General features: G+C 45.5%; 1 long non-coding RNA gene across 5 annotated transcripts in view; it reads right to left on the bottom strand.

Annotated features, from left to right (window-relative positions):
- Positions 1 to 13,301, bottom strand: part of LOC138567334 (uncharacterized) — a 154,924-nt gene that overhangs the window by 48,933 nt on the left and 92,690 nt on the right. For all 5 annotated transcript variants that reach the window (XR_011302174.1, XR_011302171.1, XR_011302172.1 and 2 more), the window contains 3 exons: positions 9,559 to 9,738; positions 8,559 to 8,720; positions 4,478 to 4,583 (listed from right to left, as the gene is read on the bottom strand). This is a non-coding gene — a long non-coding RNA (uncharacterized lncRNA). The remainder of the gene's footprint in view (positions 1 to 4,477; positions 4,584 to 8,558; positions 8,721 to 9,558; positions 9,739 to 13,301) is intronic.

Raw genomic sequence — 13,301 nt, 5'->3', positions numbered from 1 at the left:
TTTTACTGACTGTGAGACTGAGATTTGGAAGTTGTCGATAGTGAAGGCTGAGCATTTGATGTCAAGTTTGTTCAAGGTTTCTTTGGGTCCTACCAGTAGGAGTTCAGTTTTGTCTCCATTGAGACATAGCCAATTTGCTGTCATCCTAGCCTGGATGATGGAGTAGGCCGAGTTGAGGGCTTTGGCGTCTGTCTAATAATCGCCAGAGAGGGGGAGGAGGACCTGGGTATCGTCGGCATAGTTAGTGTATGCTACCCCTAGGGCATCCAGGATATCAAACCGTGGTCTGGTAAAGATGTTGTACAGCGTGGGGGAGATCCAGGAGCCGTGCGGAACGCCGCAGTAAATGGTAGCTGGGGAGGCGCAGGCCTGGTCGGAGAACACCCTCATAGCTCTGCCTTCAAGGAAGGAAGAGATCCAGGCTGTTGCTTTGGGGGAGAAGTGAACTGAGGATGTAAGATGGTGACCGAGTATTTTATGTTCCACAAGGTCAAAAGCTGCCGATATGTCAAAGAGGAGGAGCAGGGCAGGTTTGCCTGTGTCCTTGATGTCATAACTGTTTTGTAGATAAAGCCAGGCAGATTCCGTGCCATGGCCCGGGTGGAAGGCAGACTGTTGTAGGCCTAGGATTCGGTTAGATTCTAAGAATTGTTGTACCTGCAGGTAGGCAGCTTTGTCTAAGATTTTTAGCAGGAAATGGACTGTGGTTATAAGTCTATAATTATTAGGGGCTGCGGGGTCAAGTGAGATTTATTTAGAAGGGGGCATATCCAAGCTTCCTCAAGGCTGGAGGGGACGATCCCCGTGGTGAAAGAGGCATTCATGAATGCTGTAAGGAATGGCGCAAGGGTTGCTTCACAGTCGTTGATGATTGCGGCAGGGCATATGTCGCCTTTACAGTTCGAGGGTTTGATCCTTTTCATCAGAGTGAGCACTTCCGGTTCAGTGATATCCTTGAAAAAGAAGAGTGGTGTGTTGTGAGTGTTGTGATTGGAAGTATTTGTGGAGGCCTGGAGGGGTGGGGTTAGGGTGAGCTGGTTAGTATGGATTCTCTTATGCAGTAGGTTAGTTGGCTAAGCATGGCTGATTGTATATCTGTGCACTAGGCTTCGTCCTTGGACACGGCCTGTGGGGGGCAATGGGGGTTTCCAGCTCCCTGAGGATGACAAAAACCTCTTGTGCGTCAGACTTGGCATTGGCAATCCTGGAGTTAAAGGATGTGGCCTTGGCTTGGATGAATGCTTTTTTGTATTCTCTAGAAAGTTTGTTCAACTCTTGTTTAGAGGAGTCTAGGTGGTTTGTTTACCTGTTGGATAAGGCAGTGTGTTTTTATGAGCGGAGATCTAGTAGCTCTGGGGTGAACCACGCGTTGGTGTGTTTTGTGGGTTTGGCTTATCGAGGTGCTAGTGGTGCTATGGTCTCAATTGCCTGTTTTAGTGCGGTGTTGTATATTTCTGCTAGTATTTCTGGGTTTTTGGAAAAAGGTGGCCTGAGGGCTTGGGTCTGAAGGTAGGGTAGTAGTCTGTCTTTGGTGAGCTTGCAGGAGCTACTAGCCAGTGTTGGTGGGAGGGGAGTAGTGCAGAGGTTCTCAGTCTTGGGGGGGAGGGAGACGGAAAAAAGGATGACGTGGTGATCTGTCCAGAGGCAGGGGGAGATGGAGATAATGGAGGGTGGGCAGTTAGGGTCTGCAAGCCAGTCTATGATGTGGCCTTTGATGGATTGTCTGAAGCCTAGGGTTTTTAAGGCTTTAGCAAGTGATTTGGCTTGAGGATCTCTGGGATAATTGAATCCTAGATTCAGCTTCCCAGGGAGGATGGCCTTGGAGGACGTCTTGAGGTTGTCTGATACAAGGTGGGTGAGAGTTTCTTGGAAGTCTGCCAGGGGGGTAGGGGGTCGGTAGACAATGTATATCATGATAGTGCAGTTGTGGGATGTGGAGAGTTTAGAACTAGGAGGTCGCTATTCCCTTAAATGGGTGTGAAGATTTTTCTGGTGGGGATGGACTCTTTTGCTATGAGGGCTCCCCCCCTTCTTTGTGGTGGGGGCGATCTTGTCTGAAAATGGTGTACCCTAGAGGGAGTGCTAGTGAGATAGAGGGACCTGCTGTTTTATGAAGCCAGGTTTCAGAGATTGCTAGGAGATGAAGGTTGTAGGTAGTGAGCAGGTCGTGAATGTCTAAGGCATGAGCTGGGAGGGAACGAGCATTGATTAATGCGCAGCTTAGTGTGGTCTGTGGATAGGAGGGTGGGGCGGCGGAGGGTGCATAGACTATTGGGCCAGCACCATTTGGGGCACTAAGAGTGGAAGCAATGGCAATGTTAGGGTTGGCTTTGTGAGCAACATTGGGAACTGTGCCCTGGGGGGCATTAGTGATGGCAACATTTGAGCAGTGAGCAACATTAGCAGTGTTAACCACGTAAATATTTGTGGTGTCATTATTCATATCATGATCAACATTAGCAGTGGTAACATTATCAGTGGTGTCCAAATGAACATTAGCTGTGTCATTATTCATATCATGATCAACATTAGCAGTGGTAACATTATCAGTGGTGTCCAAATGAACATTAGCTGTGTCATTATTCATATCATGATCAACATTAGCAGTGGTAACATTAGCAGTGGTGGCCAAATGAATATTTGAATTGTCATTATTCATGTCAAGAGCAGCATTAACAGTGGTAGCACTGGCAGTGGTGACAGAATACACAGTGGAGGTGTCATTATTCACATTATGCATAATAATAGCAGCAGTAACATTAGCCGTTGTGGCTAGGTGAACATTGGAAGTGTCATTATTCGCATCACGATATAATTGTTTAGTGACTAGCATAGCATCCAGGGGGGTGAGGCTGTATTGTAGGAGTGCAGCAAAGTGTTTGGTGGTGATGCGCAGCATCTGCGGGCGGCGGTGGGAATCCAGTACTGGCATAAGAGAATGGGGATTACCCAAGTTCTTGAGGTGGGATGGTAGGTCGATAACCCTTAACTTAAGTAGGGCCACGGCACAGGGTCTGTGAGATGAGGCATGCAATCCATTGGCAGGAAAGAGGGCGGGCGACAAGTCTGGTGGGCTAGCGATAGCCATGGTGGGAGGGTTCCAGGTCATCTGTGAGTGCGCTGCTTTGCAGGGGAGATAGGCGACGGCGATCTCTGCAGAAAATCGTGGCAGTGCTGTGGCATGAGGTGGCTGTGGGTCGGATTTTAGGAGCAGGCTGGGGATGCGTGGAATACGTGTGTACCTGATTGTCTGGGGGTGATTTGTGCTGTTGGGGGGGAGTTGGATGCAGCTGCCTAATAAGGCGTTCCTAGATGTAGCATCTCTAGGCAGGGAGCAGTGGTCTATCGGGGTGGTGCATGCTCCGAGTCAATGGAGCCTACGGGCGAGTGGGCTGGAGGCGGGTGGGAGTGCTAGCTTAGAGGGCGAGAGTGTGGTGGATGCACAACTGGGGGATGAGCCGGGAGACTGCATTCTGCCAAGTGGCTTACCTACTGGGAGTGTCTGCTGTGACAGGGAAGCGGGTATACAATCCGGCATCGTCGAGCAGCATAGAGCTGCAGAGAGAAGTGGCTGCCTTAGAAGTCGGCCTTCGTTTAAGGCTGGCTTCACCTTTTGGCTCAGGTCGCCCTGGGAGGAAGGCTTGGAGTCAGCCAATCAGATTGCACTATGTAGTGCTGCAGGCTTCTAGGCTTCTCAGTGGATGCGAGTAGTGGCGGCGGCCATCTTACAGTATTCGAGGGGTGATCGGATCTAATAGGGTGGCCTGGCTTCCATGAGCAGGGGCCAGATTAGGGGCTTCTTGCAGGCCGCGGGACGCAGCTGAGCTACAGACAGAGAAGTGGCAACCTTAGAAATTGGCCTTTGAACAGTTCATTAACGTATCATCAATACTTTTGTTGCATTTAAACAAGGTCAGTCACAAAGTGTGGTGTTACATGGGGACACAATAGCACATCAATATTTCATGAGTTCACAGTATTGGAATATTCCTTGATCTAACACAACATTCTGCAAGTGTACATTTTAAAACCCATTTCGCCTCTTTGAGCATGGTAAACATGGCACAAAGCCTCAATAAAAAATTGAGACCCACCACTCTTGAACTCTGATAGTAACCACCACCCTAAGAGAGCTATGAGTAGAAGGAAAGCTGAAGGGGTGTTTCATGGAGATAACCATCCCCCACTAGCATTAACTGACAGAGAAAGACCACATATTCACACACATTGAGGAACCATAGAAAATACTTCACCTCAAAGCTCACCTCGCTGGTTTCCCTGATCGATTCTGATCCTTGCTGCACTTGCTCCTGGGCAATCCAGTTCCCCTAAACTACTCTGAATGTATGGGTGCACCTTGGAGTTCGTCCTACGTGGTTATCCAGTCCTGTACTGATGGGTCCTTACAATTTCCCAAATCTTTGCTTAATCATAGTGAGCCACGACCGAGGAGCAACCCTTCCCCTGCCAAACTTACCTCTGAATATACACTCTTGCAATCGCCCAATCAGGACAGTATGTGATTCGACTGTAGCGGCCAGTCCACCAAATAGGAAAGACATCGCTGCGTCACCTCAGAACCACTGCAAATCATAATGATCATGAAATTAGCTTTGTCCCCTTCACATTTCAGGGACAGGGGTTCCTTAGTAATACATATCATATCTGTTATGCAGATCTTCGTGCCTGATTCTTTCTAAGTGCTATTCTGACTTTTCTTTCCCACTGAACTTAATGGTACTCATTTTACATATCTCAAAGGATGATCGGATAAATCGTCCCATCAGGATTTCAACCTTTTACTACAAGTTCCACACAGATGTCAGAAGCATGAGTCTAAATTGTTGAGCTACCTTTCAGGCTAAATTCACTGCCTTAACCCTGGTCTGGGAGAATGTATATCAATGAATGGCGTTGACCAGCTTACACTTGCCATATATCTTTGGAAATGAGAATTACTTGGCTTTTTTGTGAAGGACTGTCCTAATAGTCGGAACCAGGTTGCTATTTCTACTCTGTTGAGGCGCAGTGGGCTAAAACATAAGTGTTGACCTTCCTGCGTGATCACCATCCCACAGGCAGGTTATTTGGCCTTGTTACTTGGACAGTATATCTACCCAATGTTGGACTTAGCCAGATCAGATAGGAATGCCGTGAGTATGCTACACAATTTACAACCACACATAATTGTCCGTCCTTGAAATAATATCAAGACAATTCTAATCAAAACTGGGCATCAACAGATCAATTATGTGATGCCTGAACCATCTCAAATTTCTCTAAAGTTGTCCTGCTAGACTACCTCAACCTATTGGCACCTGGATTAAATATTCTCAATGCAGAGGGTCAGACTTTGCCCCTCCCTTAAAACTACCTCTGCCAGCTTCCCTAGTTGAAATGTACCCTTCGCATCATTCACAATTTTACTGAGGCACTCTGATCAGCGGCCTCAACATTCCACGGAGATCAACAACTTCATTAAACAACATAACTTAGATTTCATGGCCATCTCTGAGTCCTGGCTGAAAGATGGCTCTGGCTTGGCCATTGCAGTCTCCTTACATGAAGACTATGGGCCTCATTACCAGTGTGCCGGTCCGGTAACAACAGTGCTGGTAAGCGTACCGGCACCGTTGTTACCGGACTGGCCCACTCCGAGTTCTGTGAGCGGCTACCGTCCCGCCAGCCAGGTCAGACCTGGCGGGCAGGACGGCAGCCGCTCACAGACTTTGATGGAAGCACTGGCCCTGTTGCACACGGTGCCGGTGCTTCCGTCCTCCCCATTCCCGTTGAGTCCTAAGGGACTCAATGGGAATGGGGAGTAACATTTTCCAGCGCGGGACTTCACGGACCGCCAGGGCTGTAATGCCCCAGTGATTCCGCGAAGTCAGGCGCCAGAATAAATAACGACTCCTGCGGCAGCCTGCCGGTTTTACCGGCACGGCTACCGCCGGAGTTGTAATGAGGCCGTTTGTGTGATCAACACAGCCAATAGGTTACATGTTCACGGAGGAGAAGTAGCCTTAATTCTAAAGAAACAAATTAAGATTTGTTATTTTTCCACCGTTACTATGCCAGGATGTCAGACATTAGACGTTCCTCTTAATCAATGAGATCATTTAATCAAATTTATCATCTACAGCCCACCACAATGTGATGATACTTTCCATAAGACCTTCCTGGAATCCCCATTAAACACTATGAATTACAAAGATGTCCATGTCATCTTAGGAGGCGCCAATGTAGACTTTATGGACCCACTTGACAATAAGGCCCAGGCCTTAAAAAGTATCTTATTAACCTTGACTTCCAGTTCTTGGCCACTGATCCGACACACCTTAAGGGGTGGCACTTATTTCTGATCACTAGAAATTTTAAACGCATTTATCAAAAGATTCTCCTCGTAGATTGGTCAGATCTTTCAGCTGTGCAATTTTCCTTACCAGTCTTCATTAAATCAGATCACTTTAACTCTAACAAAATGACTACAGACTTTTAGAAACAAACATAAATTGAACACCACACTTATTAAATCTGCAAGTTGAGATCCCAAACGATTCATTCACTTTGACTATAGTACAATTGTTTAATTTATCCATGACTCAGTTGATAGATAAATTTGCCCTCATGAAAACTAAACAAATCAAACCAAAGGTCCTTGGGAACATATGGTTCTCACACATGCAAGCAGTTCAGAAAATTGATCTTAGACGAACAGAGCTCAAATGAAGAAGATACCCGAACACCAGCAATAATGTCACTCTAAAGACAGCCACAGTTCGTTATAAAAACGATATCCAAAAAGTAAAATGTGACTTTCTTACCAATCTGATCAACATTTCAGTACATTTGACCAAAGAACTCTTGAAAATACTTCACAGACTTAATAATCTATGTATGCGTCCTAGCTCTTTTCATTCCCCAGAGAGTCGGTGCAAGGATATTCAACAATCCATCAGGAAAACGATTGAATTTATAAGAGAGAAAAATGCTTTATTCACCCAAAACTCCCCTCTAGCCACATGGAAAAGAACATTTTCACCTTAAAGGGCCCAGTCACAGACAAACAACCCTACATTCTTATAGAGTAATTCTCTTTTAAAGCATCTGTGCTCAAGACACCTTGGAAATGATGTCTTCCTTTCACACCCATTGTGCCAGGAGACCCATGCCCCTCCTATTATTATGAACACACTTTATCAACGCCTCTTTTCAGGAAAGTTCCATAGCATCTGAACTAAAACAGGCACGGGTCACACCTCTCTTGAAGAAAGCCACACTGGACCCCGCTGTTCCCTCAATCTGCAGACTGATTACAAACTGTCTGTTTTCACTGCAAGTCCTCCACAAAATGACCACTGCACACACACCGAAGAGTTGATTAAGGGGATCGCCAGTCAGGCTTTCACCCTCTCAGGAGTGCTGAAACAGCCCTTTCGGACATTAAAGACTCCAATCTTCAGATGATGATCAAGTCGATACTGTCCTTTGGTGCTGTTGGACTTTCTGCAGCTTTCAATACCCTTGATCATTGAATCCTCTCACGACGCATCGAAGAAATCATAAAAGCATCCAAATCTAGCCTGGCCTGCTTTAAAGAATGTCATACCAATCGTACATCTAGAGTTAAACTAGGTGACTCTCTCTCAACACATTCATGTGTGGAACGGGGAGACCCACAGGGAAATTTCCTATCCCCTTTAGTATTCAATAGCTACATCGAAGCGTTTCATGACCTCTTGATTAATCTGGGTGCTGTATTTCAAAACTAAGTGGACGACACCCAAATTATTTTCAGGAAACTATCCTTCAAACATCTCCAGATCAAAAAAATGGATGGTTGACAATTGGCTGGGACATAACCAAGACCAGCTCACTTGAAAAGCATGGGATATCTATATGCACACATCCCTTTATCTGCGGGAACCATTACTACTTAGATGAAAATAAAAACCTTGGGTACTATGTTGAATTCCCCCTCTCTCCATGATTCCTCATACAAACCACGTGATTAGCTCAGGCAATTGCTATCTTATGCTATTGAGACAAATGAAACAACTCTTATCAGCAGAACATTGTGCTCATATCGCCCGCCCCATAAAACTGCTGACACGAGGGAATACACCCTCCAGTTTCTGCAGGTACCTCAAAATGTAGAGGCACGCATAGCCACAGGTTCCCTGGGAGATGCCCACATCACACCAATTTTGCACAAACTTTAATGGCTGCTAGTTAGGTCCAGGATATCTTTCAAACGCCTCACCATCGCACACTGTTCTATTCATGGTAGTGTGCCAGATTATCTCAAACAGAGTTAAGCTTCTTATTTCCAGCCATCCCCAAAGATCGGCTACCAGACACACTTCACTCGTCACTCGCTTAAAGATCTGTGGCTTTTGGAGAATCTTGCACTGCCTTTTATGGCAAACCTTGGAACTCCCTCCCTGGATCTATTGGCTGCACTATTTGCCCAAAAGACGGCAAGTGAAAACTTTGTAGCACTTTGTAGCACCTCCCCCACACTACACATACGAGTAATATGAGTCAGCAGTACATACCTTCTATCATTGCAAATGAAGAACAGAGAGGATTAAGCCTTGCCAAAAGAAATTCCCAAACCATTCAGCAGCCAGTCTTCTCTCTCCATCGCTCATTGTGAGGATTCATTTGGATGGAAAAATCAAGGCACAATCATCGCTGCTGACAGGACATGCCCACATCTGTGGAAATGTACAGAAATATACAGAAATTACAAAACATTGATATATGATATGATATTTTATTTATATCGCGCTCATACACAGGAACAAGAGAAAACAAAAATACGATCTCACTAGGCCCAGTGACATTAAGAACGCGCAAGTGCATGGAAAAGGGAAAAGAGGGGAGAGTGCGTGTAAGGGGAGAAATGGAAAGTGCGGAACAGAGGAGAGAACAAAATAAATAATAAATAATACGTGGAATAAATAAATAAATAATAAATGCGGTGGAAATGCTAGTGCAGCCAGACAAGTGGCAAGTGCGTGATTAGTAAGATAGGATATATCTGATAAGTTTAGAAGGAGAGTGGGGGACTGTGTGGGTACAGATACAGATCACAGTGCCGGAGGTGGCCCAGAGGCAGTGCAGGAGGGAGGCAGGGTGAGCAGGTACCTGGGCCCAAAGGACAAAGGGTGGCCAGGTGCACAGTGCCGAGAGAGAGAAGCAGATCAGCAGGGGAGAGGAGGAGCAAAGGCAGAAGCGAAGAGGAAGGTCTTGAGGTGCTTCTGGAACTGGAGATGGTTCTCCTCAAGTTTCAGGGTGGACGCGAGGCTGTTCCAAAGGGAGGCCCCAGACGAAGACAGAGATCTGCCCCCGGTTCGTTTCTTTGAAAAACGACCGACCCTGAGGGAATTAGAAGTAGAGGAGCGAAGGGCTTGAGAAGGGAGGTATTTACGGAGAGAGATAGTTGAAGGTATTTCAAAGCCTTTGCGTCACCCCTCCCAGGATTTAAACGCAATGGTGCCAACCCCTGACGCGTTGCCCTTTTTTTTCACACAGAGCGGTTCACTGACTTACCTACAGGTTTGACCATGCCTATAGATGGAAGGAACTTGCCCAATTATGATTTGGCTTATTTCAGCTCCTGTTCCAGTCATAAAATGGACCCCGCACCAATTCTCCTCAAAAAATTTCAACCAAGGTCTGGGCATCCATAGTGGTCCTTATTTTGTTATGTGGCTTATCAGTCCATCATATCTGAAGACAAAGAGAGAATTTGCCTTAATTTTAAGTAATGCCCCAATTAATTCATGTTTGTACAATATATATTGCATGCAAAATATGTGTTCAAAACATTCACATGTCCGATAGGAAGCATTCACTTTATGACTTCTGAGGAAACCAAGGCCTTAAAATTAGGTCATGTGAACTTTGGTCACTGTGGTAAAAGTACCGACCCAGAACAGACTTTTGTTGAGCTATGACACCTCCTGACATGTAGGGACAGAACAAAATGGACCTCATCAAAAGTGGCAGCAGAAAACAGTTCTGTCCATTAGCACGTGACAAGGCATGGCAAGATGAGTAGAGAGAAGGAATGATGTAGGATCACCTTGCCAATCTCAACAACAAAAGCAAAACCGCTCACCGTGCTTAGGCCACACACTCTCCTCCACACTAGGAGCAATGCTGGCTGTTCCTCTCTTCTTCATATTCACTAATGACATTTCTCGCTACTTCTCTTATAAGAGAGAAAGAATTTGCAACATAATCACCACCCTCCCATCCCTCCCACTCCATGCCTTTTTCTCCCCAGTCACTTATTTCCACCACCAGATTCGTACGCTCCTTCATCCCAGATTCTATCTCTGAACTGGCGCCCATGCTAGGAAACCCTCGGTGGAGTAAGGGCGCGGTGTGGCGCCGCTAGTGGGGGAATCTGAAAGGATTCACACGCTTTCTGTTGTGGTGGCCACACCCCCTGCCTTTAAAGCGTCCAGCTCCAACCCGGAGCAGTGTAGCCCATGCCAGAGCAAGGGCAAGGGGTTGGCGCCGGTGGTGGGGGGATTTGAAAAGGTGTTCTCGCTTTCTGTTGTGGTGGCACATTGGAAGGAAGGAGAAAGCTACGCACACCATATCATGGATAGCGTATGCAGATTAGGAGCTACCAGGAAGGTTTTTGTATCTAGACAGACTGAGATTATAAGTGGAACAAGGTTTTCAAATAGTGTTGCCATTAGAGATCAAAAGAATAAAGTGCCTGTCGTGCTGTGTAATATATCAAAGCTCACTATTATAATGGAAGCCACCCTATAGCCAGTGAAACCATGAGTGAGGCTCTTTTGAAGATTATACCCTGAGAAGGAAATCTCTCTGAAGGGCTGACAATTTTGAAAGGTTTAGGGACTGGCAGTTTCGAGTGGCTAGACAACACAAGATTAAATTAGATGCACAGCATTACACACACTAGTTAAGGGGTGAATCTGGGAGTTGGGCCAATTGCAATTTCTGCATTTGAACACTTTCATTACCAGTTCTTACCATGAAATAAAATAATCTCATTTTATGAAACTGACTTGGAGAGTACACACAGCACATTACCAAACATAACAATTTTTAAAAGCAAAATATTATAGAAGGGTGTAACTCAGAATGATTCTAGCTTCATTCTCTCCATCATCAAAAAAAGTACATAAGTACCAGTATATCAATCAGTGTGATTTAACAGATTAAGCTTTGCATAGTTCCAAAACACTAGCTTGTGAAATTGTCATTTATAAATGTGCAGAAAAACCTTTTGACTTTTACAAAAATGCAAAGCGTTTTTTGTGTCAAACGAGCAGACTTTAAAATATGCTTGCCCGAGTCCTACACCATATGGTCCGCTCCCTTCTGTCTGCCACGCCTTCCACTCAAATGGCCTACAGGAGAAGAAAGATCAAGTAATGGGCTAAATGATGCCACCAGCATGCAAGGTGGCAAACCTTACAGTAAAGTAATGTATGAGATATTAGATGATTTGACCAGGATCATTGTATTGTCTGCTGGCAAAGCCAGGATACAAGCATGAATGCTTTGGTTCCAAATTTTGATACTTATTCATCTCTTGGGCTGACAGTTTATGCTCATCGTTGGTGGTGATTGCCTAGGTTTCACAACACACCATCTGAACAAGCCAATTTCTAGACCTTCATCATAAAGATGACATGTTTGTTTTTATAGTAACCCCTGTCTGGTGCAGGTACATTGCTGATAATAGCACCTATTGTGCTGCAAGACCGAGTAAATACGCAGGCAGGTTTATAAACTTCAGACATAGGAAAGGCTCAGTCAGCCTTACAGGAATGTGTTATTCTAATATTGCAGAGGAACACATATCTCTGCAATGAGTGCTTAACACACTGAGCTAACTTCTGAACCATTGTGGCACTCAATTTACCAACATGCATTTCAAATGTGGCTATTGCACATGATCAATATAATTCCCACAGAAAGGAAAGAATGCTACAGGAGTTGTGCCGCAAGGAACGAACAGACAAACTATTTATACCACAGTGAACACAGAAAGCATTATATGATGAATTGATCGAGGCAGAATGTACTTGCCAAAACAGACAGCCAATAGGTTTAGAGCCTCGGCCCCATGCGATAAAATATCCTGATGTGTGCTATTTAAGTCTGGTGAACAAAGGAATCTTACTTCTTTAGATCAGGCAGCCTTGTGGTGGGGCCCTGGGCAAGGGCCCCTTTTGCCCTCCCATAAAGATGTCTCTCGATGATATAGATGATATAGAGTGATATAGAGTGCATAGTTGACAAAGGGAACGAGGGGGGAGAGCAGAAAGGGGGCACATCACAGGGAGTTAAAGAAGCCAAAGAAACCCATAAAACAATTCATTTGAATTGTGTGGTTATAGCCGAGGATCTGGATTTAATAGATTTCTCAGACCCCGATCCAGCGCCTAATATAAAATCCCCAGTTAGGATCAGAAGGCATATGCCAAAGGAGGATCGGTTAGCGTAATTCAAAATATTGCAAATGCCGGGCCAAGAGGGAGGGAAAAACTACCAATTCCCAGTTATTAACAATGATATGGCTGTGGGAGCGGGAGATTCTAATATCATAGAAATCTACTGTCAAGATACTGGGTTAACTAAGGCCACAGAGCGGCCAAATGAATATGCCTCTGCCAAATCAGCCAAGACCCAAGCAGAGAATATTGGCAAGACTATAGGAAAGACTATAGGAGAGAGCCAACTGGAGCCAAGCGGAGGATCTGATGATTTTCAGATAGCACCATCCATCGTGCTGCCTGATCGTTATGAGCCCCTCTGTAATTTGGCTCCTTTAGCGAAGCACCCCACCCCTTTGGCTAATTTGGCCGAGACAACAAACTGAGAGAGTGGCACAGTGGATTGCAACCAGGAGGCAGTATGTAAAAGAAGGAATGTACCCAAGGGGAAATGGAAACCGGTCCAGCACGGCAATTCACCAAAACCTGACCCTATTAAGTTACAATCTGTGGGCACTCAGACTGAGAACATTAGTAATGTGATGGAGGTTACTTCCACCCCAGAGTCTTGTAAACCAAGCTCACTGGTCAAAGAAATCATTGTCGAGCTGGAAGAGATTATTGTTACCAAGTTAGAGAAATGGCTGAAAGAGTTAACAGGGGGAATCGGGGAAATTAATCATAAAGTGGTAGAACTAGGTACCGCGAAAGGAACCAAGGCGGCTGGAGATGTGAAACTGGTAGAGCCAATGAGAACATTCAGGTGCAAAACAATGCCCATCAGGGCCCACTAGAGAGTCATCACCA

Source organism: Ambystoma mexicanum, chromosome 2p, assembly GCF_040938575.1.
Source record: "Ambystoma mexicanum isolate Mex_15411 chromosome 2p, UKY_AmexF1_1, whole genome shotgun sequence".
NCBI classification, from domain to species: domain Eukaryota; kingdom Metazoa; phylum Chordata; class Amphibia; order Caudata; family Ambystomatidae; genus Ambystoma; species Ambystoma mexicanum.
Note: the sequence above shows the minus strand (reverse complement) of the source record. Positions and strands in the feature narration are given on the sequence as shown.